This window comes from Podarcis pityusensis (genome assembly GCF_964106645.2).
Source record: "Podarcis pityusensis genome assembly, chromosome: 2".
NCBI classification, from domain to species: Eukaryota; Metazoa; Chordata; class Lepidosauria; order Squamata; family Lacertidae; genus Podarcis; species Podarcis pityusensis.
This window is the reverse complement of record NC_138029.1, coordinates 76,037,417-76,050,790: the sequence shown is the minus strand read 5'-3', so window position 1 is coordinate 76,050,790 and position 13,374 is coordinate 76,037,417. Positions and strand designations below refer to the sequence as shown.

At 45.5% G+C, this 13,374-nt stretch overlaps 2 long non-coding RNA genes across 2 annotated transcripts in view; both read right to left on the bottom strand.

Moving 5' to 3' along the window:
* Positions 1–13,374, bottom strand: part of LOC308471418 — an 80,233-nt gene that overhangs the window by 44,145 nt on the left and 22,714 nt on the right. The gene's annotated exons all lie outside the window — the stretch shown is intronic.
* On the bottom strand, positions 7,648–9,708 carry LOC308471425. Its single transcript, XR_013982956.1, has 2 exons — positions 8,964–9,708; positions 7,648–8,059 (listed from the first exon to the last, which is right to left on the bottom strand). It is a non-coding gene; the product is annotated as an uncharacterized lncRNA (long non-coding RNA).

The window sequence follows — 13,374 nt, the reverse complement described above, 5'->3', positions numbered from 1 at the left end:
GTGTGCATGCACACTTCTTCAGATACACATGCACATGAAAACATATACCCAGAACAAACTTAGTTTGTCTCTAAGGTGCTAGTGGACAATTTTTTAAATTTTTTTATTTATTCCATATGAACGTGTTATGTTCCAGAAAGAAGGCTTTGGGCCCAATGCATCGGAAATGCAAATATTTCATGTGGGGCATGGCATTTTCCCCACATGAAATCTGAGGGGGTACGGTTGTGTTTAGAGGACTGTACCATTCCAGGAACTGGCATTCTGAACCAGCCCTTAAGCTGGGTCTCCAGTAACTCAGGCAGACATTTATTGCTTATGTTATTTATATCCAAGCTTTCAAATAAACTATAACAGGATAGCTACGATCTTATATATGGGTCTGACTGAATGTCAGATAGTGGTGATCCTATCCATTTTGTGGCATTACTGACAGTTTTGGATGCACACAGTTAAACCCTTCTTGGCTACTATCAAAGGCTCAGGACAGCAGCACGACTGATGCAGTTGCAACTAGTACAAATCCAAGAGGGGCTGCTGCCATTGTGAATGCCTCTGAACTGTTTGGGATGGTGATTGGATGACTGGGGACAATAACATGCACCAGCTGATCAGCCCAAAGGGTAGAGAGCAATAAAGGGCATGAGAATTCAGAAGCACAATTTCCCAATAATCTGTTATGGGCTGATAGCTGCCCTGGGAATATTTATAGTTTACCAGGGTCAAGACATCCCATCAACACATAGGCAGGAGGGACGGGGCTTCCCTCTGACTCTGATGCTAGAGCAAAGCCACCCGCAGGTGTGCATCATCATGGTTTTCATGGTAGTTTGCACAAATGGTAGGATCCGAATTAACCTGGCGCTGCCATTTCATAGGTAATTCCATGAACAAAATCCCCATGGCAGAGGTAGGTGAACTTTGTCCATTCTCCAAAAGGTAACATAAACCCAGGACCTCATACAGAGTTTGATGCTGTCTCTGTAGCTTCCGAGCTTTCCCCCATCGCACACATGGCTTCCAGATGGAATACCATCCCTCCAAGCAAGAAGCTGTGGCTGAGGCAATTCATGGCTCATTTTGGTCTTATCATGTGCTGCCCAGGCATGTTGGACCAGATCCAGCTTCTCTTTATTTTAGTGGGCTGCTGATGTAGCCCTTTCATCAGAAGGCAGCATCCATCCTTAGATATTTTTTTGCCTAGATGATATGTTCATTGCCTCCATATGATCCATGCTACGCCTGGAACAAAGCTGAGAGCTGCTTTCTTGTTGTTTGGGCTCCCAGGCGGGATGGAGCCTGAAGGCTTTTGACTCTTATTATGCACAGGAAAATCCAATATAGCACCCTGTTGTTTGACTAGCTTTATTAGTCACTTTATTCAAAGAGCTTTCTTTTTGTCAGCTTTTTTTTGATTGAAGCTTTTTTGTGGTTACCCATCAGTTCAACTAGGGAGTGGGGGGACACAAGACTTATAAATCCAGGAGTGCCTACAATTATATCATGAGCAGTGTAGTATACCCAGTTTTCAGGTCAGGCTACATGTTACACCTAGGCCCCCATCTGCACTGTGCATTTAAAGTAGCATCATGCCATTTTAAACGGTTGTGGTCTACATGGACAATCCCTGGAGTATGCTTGGCCAGCCTTATGTAGAAGACATTTAGTCCGCAGTACTGGTGCAAGAGCGTGGTTTCAAATACTGTGGTACCTCGGTTTTCAAACGTCTCTGTTGACGAACATTTCCGTTTTCAAACGCCATAAACCCGGAAGTAAATAAATGCTTTGGTTTTCAAATGTGCCTCAGAAGTCAAATCAGCAACACGGCTTCCGTACTGAGTTTTCCATACTGAGTTTTCCATTCTGAGGCTTCTGTACTGAGTTTTCGGTTTTCGAACATTTCAGAACTCGAACGGTCTTCCGGTATGGATTATGTTCAAAAAACAAGGTACCACTGTACGTTTTATTGCTCTTGGAAAAACTACATGTTAAACTTAATGCATAAGTTGTTTGTTCATATTTGATATTTGCCTGACTGTTGCCTGACCATGAATATTTGTCTAGTATACGGTAAATTGTATATGTTATTCCATGCGGATGCAGCCCATTGGCCTAAATAATAACTCATCATGTTTCGTATCCAGACCAAATAATATATTAATATATTAAATATGCATCAGTTTCTTAATGTGTCTTGTAAATTGCATCATACAGAGACATGGCTTTGAAATAACCCTGCATAACCTCCAAGGCAGTGATTGCCAGACCAGATGAACTGCCCTTGTGGGAAGGAATTTCCGCAGGACACAGTGAAGCCCTTAAGCTCCCCCTTCTGGAAGGGCCTTTGGGAGAAGGAGCATGTGTTGTAGCCTACCATCTGGTCTCTGTGACAAAAAGCCTTGTACAATTCTCACCGTAGTATCTGGCAGCCCTGTTCTGCATGCACAGGCTATGGGGATGCTTGGCTCACCACAGTGAGGTAAGGAGGCAGGGGGAGGGATTCTGCAACAATCAGGCACCCTGTGCTGATATGAAATTCCTTCATGGGATTTCACCACCCCTTGATTTGCAGCAGGAGGTTCCTTTAGACGCCTGTCACACAAACAGTATGAAAGGAACAATGGGCAAATTCTATTGGTAAAGGAAGAATCAAAGCGGCCGCGGTTCTCTACCAAAGAATTATGCCACTCCCAACACTTCCACCCTCCCCATCCCGTGGTTATCTGCAACTCATAGCAGGTACTTTTTTATTCTTTAAATGAGATAGACAAGGAGACCTCCCAGCTGGTGTGAAATGACAGGTAGAAGCAAAGAGTAACTGGCACATGTGATCTCGCCTGCCCTGGTTCACAGTAATTTTGCAAATCGACTGAGATCAGCATTTTCTGAACTCTCTCAGCAAATAACCAAGTGAGAGATAGATGCCCCAGACGTATTTTATTGTGATGGGGGTCAAAATGCTCACAATGAAGCTTGTCTGCATTTGCTAAAGTTCGGACACACTGGGATCAGAGCCTTGGGGGCAGTACAGCAAGCACCGCAGCTATGATGTAGAATAGAAGATGAGAGGTAGAGGGGTGTGTGTCAAATTTTGGTGTCGCACAGGGTGCCGCTGAAATTTGAGACCCCAAGGTCCATCTCTGCAAGTGCTCAGGCAGCAATCCTATCTCCATTTACTGAAAAAGAAGTCCCATGGAACAAAATGGGGCATGTGCATAGGTGGTTTATTATTTGTGGCTTTCCAAATACTAAAACAAACAAACACACGCAACGTATTTGGCCGGGATTTGACAGACTGGTTTACCTGAGAAGGAAATGATGTTTAGAAGACCAAATCCCAAAGACAGTTTCACATCTGTTGTTTATTAGCCTCGTGTTCACAATCCAAGATTCCAGTCAGAACCATGAAGCATTGCGTGTGAGAGGCTGTAGCTCAGGATGGAAAACTGGTGAGGCTAAGAGAGACTACTAGATATTTTTTTTCTCTCTCCTCTCTCTCTGCTACACAGGTGAATTTTGTCTTAGTCCACTGTAGGTAAACTTAAGGAAGCAAATGCCGGTGAAATTAATGGCAATTCATTGTATATATCTTAGTGCAAACCACCATAAGGAGGTTCCTGAATTTCCTTCATTTCAAAGCATCCCACTCTTTCTTGTTGGGAGAGCCACTCCAGCTGAATTATTTTTTATGCCTAGCAAAGTGCCCAAAGCCAAAACGTTCCATGGCTCTGGTGAACATGTGACTCTAGACTGAAGCACAAGGAAATTGATTTAATGGAGTGAGAGAGTTTCTCCATTTACTGCAACTCCATGAATGTGATGTGTTGTTGTCTTCCAGCGTGAGAGGCAGGGTGGAAATATGTCAAGTCACCAGGTATTCATTTCCTCCCTCACTTCAAACACAGACCATAACAGGCCGTGAAACAAACGTGGAAGCGATAAAACTCCAGATCTTGGAGTAAACACATGGATAGTGTTTTGTCTACAGGTGGAGTTTATTGCATTCCTGCAAACGGTTTATAGCCTTGAGACGCTGCCGTCATCCCCCGCCTCCTTTGCCGCCTGTTCTTTCATCCATCAGCCTTGTTCTGCTATTGTCTGCTAGATCATCTCAAACCGGTTTCCCATGGAAAATAAATTTGCATCAGAGAAACAGGGAAGGGGGGATGGGAATAAGTGAGCAGGCAGCACCAGCCTTTCAAACCAGGGCTACTCAAGCTGCGACTGACCAGGCCAAATGGAGCCCACCAGCCATGTATGGTGGCTACAGAGGCTTCATAAAGACTCTGTTTTTGTTCCCTGCTTGGAGTGGTCTGGCAGGTCCCAGCATATGAATGCTGATGGACAATGCTCACCTTGGCAGATCAAAAGTCATGAGGTCCTGGTTCAAACCAATTCCATGCCACTGTGGGGTCAGGTAAGCTACAGTATCCAGGGCTTTTTTTCAGGTGAGCGCCAATGCCATTCTAAGAGAACAAGGGAGGAGCTCGTGGTGATCTCTGACAGCTCTTTTTCTAGGAAAATAGCACTGGCAAAGACCAGTCCTTTGTGGGCAGGAAAATGGCTCTTTTGGTGGTGTTGAGTCATTGTCCACTTAGTATTTGGTGTCTTGCTTGAACAATTGCATTTTGAAGGGTCAAAAGGGTGTTCTGTATCACAAGAGGAACTAACTGGTGTGAAAATCAAGCTGCAACTTATGGTCCCCAAAGAGTTCCTTTTTTGGTGACACTGCTGCTTTTTACCAACTTTGCCACATAAAGTATGCCCAGTTTGCAATTGTGAGTGTCAAAGAGATGGGACTAAACCTGAGGGCCCTGCTTCTGATTCCATGTGAATTAGAAAAATTGTATCTTTATAAATACCCCGTTGTTAGCTTGCATGTAGGAATATTATTTCTTTCAATCTTATTTGTTCGTTAAAAGCAATTACATCCCACCTCTCTGAGAAATATTGCCGAAGGTGGCTAACAATGAATAATTCATCGAAAGGTAAAACATATATTTTTTAAAAATACACAGAAAGAATCAGGAAAGAAAAGAAAGTAATATGAAGTAGAGACAGAACAAAGCAATATCTACCGGTATATGGCAGCAGAGATTAAAGCTATCCAGTTAAAATCAGCCAATGGATAGGCCAAATGCCAGCCAAAAGTAGAAATAAACGGGGAGGGGGGATTCGCTTGGAAAGTGGCAGCAAAGAGGAAGGAGGGAGAGAGAGAGAGAGAGAGAGAGAGAGAGAGAGAGAGAGAACCTGATTCCTCAAGGGCAGTACTATCCCATCTAAAACAGGTTGAACATCCACTCTCTGAGCCACAGGCATATGGGCCACGAGCATCTCTGTTTTGTCTGTATTAAGTTTCATTTCCTTCTCCTTCATCCATTCTATTCCCAACTCCAAGCACCGATTCCTTAACACCACTCTTGGAACACGATGGCAAGGAAAACTAGAGTGAGATGGGAAGAAAGGGCCAGAGCAACCATTTGCCCCTTCTGCCCCCACCCTCAGGCCTAAGATGAGGAGAACAGAACACAGGACACGGCTGCACCACATCATTGATCTTAGTTACTGGGGGAAGCCATGGCTTCCCCCAGAGAATCCTGGGAAATGTAGTTTGTTAAGGCATGCTGAGAGCTGTTAGGAGACCCCTATTCCTCTCACAGAGCTACAACCCCAAAAGTTCCCCAGGAAAAGGGACTGGTGGTTTCGTTAGCTGCCCCGAGGATTTCGTTGAAAGGGGAAATGCCAAAAGCAAAGGACGAACAGATCTGCTCTGATGGTGACAACTATGAACTGTTTTTGCTGGGGTAGCTAGAAGCTCCAGATGTCTTCCAGCTGTTTCAAAAATGTTGACTGCTGTGATCATTTTAACTAGGCTCTACCCATTAAGATCATAAGTGAACAAGCTTAGGTTTCCCCAAGGCTTTGCCATTCCAGGCTGTTTGGTATAGTTTGAACGCAGGACTAACCAGTGGAGAGTGTGCCCAGATAAATGATAATGCATCTTTCACATTGAGGAAGTCAGTGTAAACACCACTTATCGTGCACATGCACATGTGCTCTGGGTTGAGTTTTCTTCCTCTTTCCAACGTCTTCATACTGCTTAGACCCAGATAAGTTCTTCAAAAAAAAAAAAAAAAAAGAAGAAGCATGCAGCATATTTTTAAAAAATGGTTTCAAAGATTACGAAATTGCCCTGTATGCAAGTGACAACCCAATGTTGTCATTCTGTAAACGGCCTCATTCAGACAGGCTTACATTGCATAGGTTTTACTGGTGATTATGCCAGTGCTTCTGTCCTGATCTAAGGTTCCTTTTTCACTGCAGGACCTGTTGCATCTGGAAGTGGGGCTTTTTGATTAACATAGTGCGCCCATGGCAACTTCATGGCCAACCAGTGATGTGAGCCCAGCTCTCCCCAGCCCAAATCTAACATGCTAACTGTGACACCCCTCCTTTGCCAGCTCACTATTCTATAACCAGGCCTGGCGCCAGCAGTAAACAATGCCAGGCACTGCCCAAGGACCCCCCAGCAGCTCAGAAGGGCCCCCCAGGAACCCAACCTGGCTGTGCCACTTTCCCACCCTCCATTGTATCAAGCGCTGGGCAGGCTGTGGCGCCACTTTTGAATGGGAGCAACCCACTGTTTGCAGTTCCATCAACACATTTTACAGATCTAGAGCAGGGTATTGCATTTTGGACAAATTAAAATGGCAGGCGGTTACAGAGGAAAGGAATCAAAAATGAAACTGCCACCTATCCAATGTTAAAACACTGCCCTGGGGCCAGCAAGGAGGGTGGTAAGTGTGTTGCTGCCGCTGCAAAAGCAATAGCGGGTGAGCAAATGGCAGGGGGCATCTGTGGCACCTTGCCATGGATCTCCTGAAGCTTGGCACCATCCTTGTCTGTAACTGCCAGCTGATTCTAATAGATTCGGCATTGTGCTGTGTACTGCTACTGCTACACACATACAGATGCTTGGATTCTTAGATTCACTTTTGGGGCACGGCTATGGGGCTGCCATGGTTATCTCCTGCATCTCAGACTTGATTGATATGCATTGGATTGGCAGGAAACAAGGGGTGCAAGACAAAATTCATGGGACACCTCAGATTGTTTCTTGGGATGCGATAACAGCAGTCTTCAGAAACAAATAGCCACACAGGTCTTTCTGTACAAATTATTGACAAGGTACTTGTAGTGGGAGCTTTAAGTCTCTCTCTTTTCTCAGGAGCCATTCAACATAAACACACTAACATGCTAGGGAAACAGGATGGAATAATATTAGTGGGGTGCAATCCAATGGATAGAGTATGCATTTAAGGTCATAGATAAACCATAATAGAGGAATAATTAGCTGGATTTATGTGGTCTCATTAGCTCTGATAGTGCAGCACATCGGACCGCAAAGTAATTAGTGCTGTTGTACAGAAGGATTTAGAGAGCCTTTTACATTAAATACTGTCATCATCGTTAATCAGCCCAACTAAAGTTCCTGCCATTATTAGTGCACTTAACATCTCGAAACGTCCTTCTCTTCTGGAGAAGAAATAGCGCCACAGAACACACCAGACCCTGAACGCTCCAGGCTGAACCCGAGCCAAATCCCTCCATGGAAAAGTTTCCATTGTCACCACAGTCCTAGGATAATTGAAAATTTATTTTTGACTTTATTTAAAACAATTCTGTTCCACCTCTCAGTTACGAAAACACAAACCCACAAACGTCTGCAGCAGCTAACAGAGACGTGAAGAAGAATCAGTTTAAAATATACACAGTAAATAATAAAAACCAAATGAGCAATAGAGAAAGGAGCCAAACAATGGAACAATCAATCAGCAGCCATAAAGGGATAATGTGCAGTTGTTTGGGAGAGGTAATGGAATTCAGCAACCTCTTCCTACTTGTTCAGAAAAGCTCACATTGACTTTATTGTTCTGGCAGCCAGTGCCTATTGATGATTATGGCTCAAGATGCAAGGAAAATGGAGGGTGCTTGACATCCCTTTCCAGGAAAACTGTTCCATATCAGCTTCTGGGAAGTCATGAAGAGAGGCTTCTGGCTGAGATAAAGAAAGAGTTTCTGTTTGCAACAAATACTAGGAACTCATTGGAAGCTGTCTTTACTCGGTCAGGCTATTTAAGCCACCTAGCCAGTAGTACCAACTGTACTTTGATTGACAGCGACTTCCTAGGGACCTGCTACCTGATCCTTTTAACTGGAAGTGCCTGGGTCTGAACCTGGGATCTACTGCATGCAATGCATGAGCAACATCGCTGAGCTGCGGCCCCATGGCCACAACCCACAATGCTTAGGGAGATGCAGGGTCATCCAAGCTTGCTCGTCCCAGCCCCCCCCATTAAGGGGGCTGCCACCCCCCACTGCCACCAGGTGCCCTCCGCATGCCCCAGCAACCTGCAGCCTCCCTCGCTGGCTGTGCTTCCTGATCTGTTTCTTCACAACGTCTTCTTCTGGGCTTAAATTGAAATGTGGACACCCAGGAAGGCTGCATGGTACAGACGACTGGCAATATGGTTTGCAGTTTCTATCCCCTTTGAGAATTTTGAAATGTAACTCGTTTTCTTATCAATGGAGAATGGTTATTAAAAGAAATAAAATCAGGAGCAATTTTCAGCACAGCACAAGTCTAAACCACCATCACTTCTTAGGACAGTGAGTTCCTTCCATTCATTATGCTTTGTGTGACAATGCGCTTGCTAAGTTCACACAAGCTCCTCTTTCCCCTAGTACACCCTACCCTTTATTTTTCATTCCCTTTCTCCCAAACAGTGGACAACACAAAGAACTAAACAGTATATACTGATGCTGGGCACTGACATGTAGATTAAGTGTCCCAATATCTTTCCATGCGTCAGACTCACATGGTTTTATAGCCATCCACCCACTTGCCCTCCTCTTGGTTATAGTGCCCCATTTCCTTCTCCTCACCACCCACGCGCACTTACTTTTTCTCTCCATCCTCCACCTGTCTTGGCAGCAAAGCCAAGGGCACCACACCTCAGTTCTGTGGTGGCCGTGATTGGTGATCTGCTTCCTTCCCTTCCAAGGGTATTCCCATAGCTGCTACTGCAAAGGTCTTACTCTTTCTTGGCTCTTTACAACCAATGAGCTTGCTTCCCCTGTCCACACACATGAGCAGTCCCAGTCGCCCCCTGATGTACACTTGCTTGGACCCATCCAACGTGTGAACCAGGAGTTAAGGACGAACCAAAATCTAACCTGCTTTGCAGGATTGTTATTGTTGCGAAGGTGAGATTGAGGTTCTTGCAACTGCCCTGAGGCCTTGAAGGTCGTGTTGGAACAGAGAGAGAAACAAATCAGCTAGGAAGGCACAGCCTTTGAGAGGCCTCCCTCACTGTCCTGGCCCACTTGAAAATGGATATGGAGACTGGGCAGGTGTCAAAGGTCAAAGGCAAAGTTGGGCATCTGCCAAGGTCTCACACACCAACAGGAGGTGCACAGGCAAGAGCTCTTCCTCTGCAGCTCAGCACCTTCCTTCTTCATATGCCTCTTGTTCTGCCCCAGACAATGGCGGTGGTAAAAGTGACAAGCGATAGGGGCCACTTATTTATTAGACTTTTGTTTAGAGACTGCCCTTCTGATCAAAGCTTCCCAAGGCAGTTGACGTCATTAAAGATTTCAAACTACAACAGCAATACAAAATAGAAATGGAAAAGTACCTCAGCACTATTAACCATCAGCCAAATATTTATTTTTTTTTTAAATAATATTTATTAAAATTTTCAAAAATACAGAAAATAAAAATTAAAATACATTCAGAACCTTATTTTCATACATCCACTTTCTGGGACTCCCCCCTTCCCCCACCCCTACCATATTCCTTTTTCATATTGTTGGCTCCACAAGCTCTCGGTTCTAATTAAAAACTTAATTTGTTTAGACCATTATTCGAATTTAAAATTTATGCACTCCTCATCAATACCCTTAATAAAAAACAAAAAATTTCTTTCCCAGGGCCCACCCCATTTTTATTCCACAATTTCCCTTTTTTTTTTAATAATAAAAACACCCCACACAATAGAAATATCAGAAACAAGAAATAAAAGGTATAATAGATGAAACAAAGCCAGTTCAAAAAAAGAAGTTAACAAGCCTTTGGATTTTAGTTCTCCCCCCCTGTCCCCGGTTTAATTTCCCCCTGACCACCAAACCATGTTATCCGCCTGGAATTCTTACAGTCCATAAATCGCCTATTTCCCCCAACTCCTTGCTGGCTTTTTTTTTTTTTCCTTTTATAATTATTTTTTAAAACACTTAACTTCAGATCTTTAATAAAGCTCCCCCCATTGTTCTTTCCAAATTGTAGTCCAGTTTCCTCTTGTTCCGCTGCTGAAACGTTCTAATTCAGAAGCTTAGTAAGTCTGCAGGGATTATTGTTATTCAGGAACAAAAACTTGCGTTCAGTCCCTTCCTTTCTTCAATAGAAAATTCTATTGTCTCCTTTAGCTGAACACCCTGTAGACAAAATATTATTTCCGTTTTGCAGCTTTCCCAGAAGATAACCAGTCCTGTAAAATTCCAATGGTGTTTTTCCACTTACGACCATCTTTGTAATGTCCCGAAACTCCTCTAGCGGGATTGTTGTAACTTTGTTTTCTCTAGTCCAAAAGTCCGATTGTTATCCATGTTTTCGCCATTTTGTATCCAAGTTTTAACAAGTTGTAGCAAATTGTAACAAATTTAGCCAGCAAAGTTCTCATAATAAAATCCTCTCTGCTTTCCGGCTTTGACAGCTACTTTGACAGCTGTCAAAATCTCCGACTCTTTTCACCAGGCTCTCTCTTCAATCACCCCGGTTCCCAGGGGGGGGGGTTACGTTTCTTCTCCCTCAATTCGTCCTCCAGCACAGTTCTTATAGTTCCCCATCGTGGAATTCTTAGTTTTTATCAGCAATACAAATCTTTTTGGACCTTGGTTTCCCCATCCTTGTTTTGAAAGGTTTACAATAGGGGGGGGGACTGACTTCCTTTTTGGATCCCCCCCCGCTCGTGTCCAATTCGAAAAGAAATTCTTTTTTTTTCTCCTTTGAAACCCAGTTTCCAAATTACTCACGGGTTGTTGTTAAAAAGTCCGAATTTTCAATGGAAGAAGTCAGCGCTCTCCGCCGGATGGCATGCGGCTGCGCTCGGCAGGGATAGCAGAGGACTCAAAGCACCACGCTTCTCCCCGGCACCCGATCCGTAGCCTTTAAAAAGGCTCCTTCACGAGTCGGGAGGGCGCTAACGGTGCCAGCCGAGTCTCCATGTCCACGGCCCTCGTGGCCGTGGTTTTTAAGGGTCCCCGCATCGCCGGTGCGGTAGGACCCAGCCCCTGCCGAGCAGGCTCCCTCCGGAGCTCGGAGGGAGTCCGCCATTCGGCGATGGCGCCAACCCGGAAGCCTAACCATCAGCCAAATAACAGATAAACCATCCCAACCTGGTTTCACAATTTACAGAGCAGTTATTTAAGTCACCAGACCCTTTCTAGAACACTGAAGTGTAGTGATCTTCCTGAGGCTCAGAGTCTATACATTCCACAGCTGCGGGGTCACCACTGAAAAGGCCCTCTCCCTTTTGCCTGCCAATTCTACTTTCCTAGGCAGCAGGCAAATGAAGTGTGGGATCAATTGTTGATCTTAACGTGTGGGTAGGTTGGCAGAGGTACAGGCAGCCCTTCAAACAACTTCAGGCAGCCCTTCAAACAACAACAAATTTTCAAGGTTAAAGCCAGCAATTTAAATTGGGCTCAGAAATTCACCAGCAACCAATTCAACAAGTGTAAAAAGGGTGTTACAAGATCTGACCACCTTGCTCCCATCTTGGCAGCCACATCTTGAATCAGCTGAAGTTTCCAAGCCATCTTTAAAGGCAGCCACATACAGAGCACATTGGGCAGGGTGGTCCCTCCTCCTACCTGGCTGATCCCCTGGCAATGCCTCCCCAGGCGGGATTGGGAGATTGGCTGAGGTAGGCGGAGACCTCCAGGTATCCAGCCTGGGGAGGGCGAAGCCAGCCCGTACTACCAGGAGCCACATTAGGATCCGGGGGGCTGCGCACGACCACGCAAAAGGCACCCCCCATTTGATGTGGGGAGCAGTCATTACAGTAGTCAAGCCTAGACATGAATGGGTATAGTTTACTGTGGCTCAGTTTGACTGATGCTGAAGCTGAAGAAATGAACTCCTGCTCACCACTGCCACAAGTTAGTGCAGAGTTCAAGAGAAATCCCTAACCGCATACTTGTTCTTTCTGAGAGAGTACCACCCCATCCTAGACTAGATGTAAACTTCCTTCTGGAACACGCAACCCTGCCTCCGCCCACAGAACCTCCATCTGGACTGGAATTTGTTTGCCCGGTTTAGGAGTTCTACAGCCTCCCTGGGATTGGAAAACAGAAATGAGAGCTAGAACTGACTGTCAACCGCATACAGAAGCCCAGACCTCCAGACGGTTTCTCCCAGTGGTTTCATGTAGATCAGGGGTTGGCAACCTAAGGCCCATGGACCAGGAAGTGGCCCACAGAGGCTGTTGAAGTGGCCCACGAACCGCCCCTGAACTGAGCCGCCCGCTCGGTGAGTCCCTGCGCACTGCACTAAACCGCCGCAGCACGACACAGGGACTCTCTTCCGCAGCTCCGGAAATCGCTTCTGCACATGCCCAGATGCCAGAAATTGCATCTGTGCATGTCTGCGGTGCCAGAAATCACTTCTGCACATGCCCAGACACCAGAAATTGCTTCTGCAGAGGCATGATTTTCTGCATCTGGGCATGCGCAGAAGCGATTTCCGGCACCACGGACATGCACAGATGCAATTTCCGGCCTCGTGCTGCACCGGTCTGGCCCACAGGATCTCCACAGGAGTGATCTGGCCCATGCCCGGTAAGCCTTGCCGACCCCTGATGTAGATGTTCAAAGGCATGGTGGACAATACCAACCCCTGTTGAACCTATTAGGTCAATTGTCACAGGGTAGAGCTGAAGGACCATCTTTTGAGAATGCTCATCTAGGAAGATTCAGCTCCACCACAAAATGGTGTCTCCTATGCCCATCCCTGACAACCAACCCAGAACGATGCCCTGGTTAATGGGATCATATGCTCCTGAGAGCTCCAGGGGAACTAGCAGCATAGCACTTCCGGTGGTGAGAAGGTTGACTCCCTGAGGGAGGGGGCCCCACGGAGGGTGTCTCTTCTTCTTCCCCAGAGGCACTTCCAAAGGTGGATTTGTCAGTATGTGGAGGATGAGCTCAGGATTGAACATGGAATTTGGAATGGTGCTTGGAACACATACATGCATGTGCACACAGAACACACCCCAACTTTCCTTCCACATCTCAGACTCTTAAGACAGCTGTCAT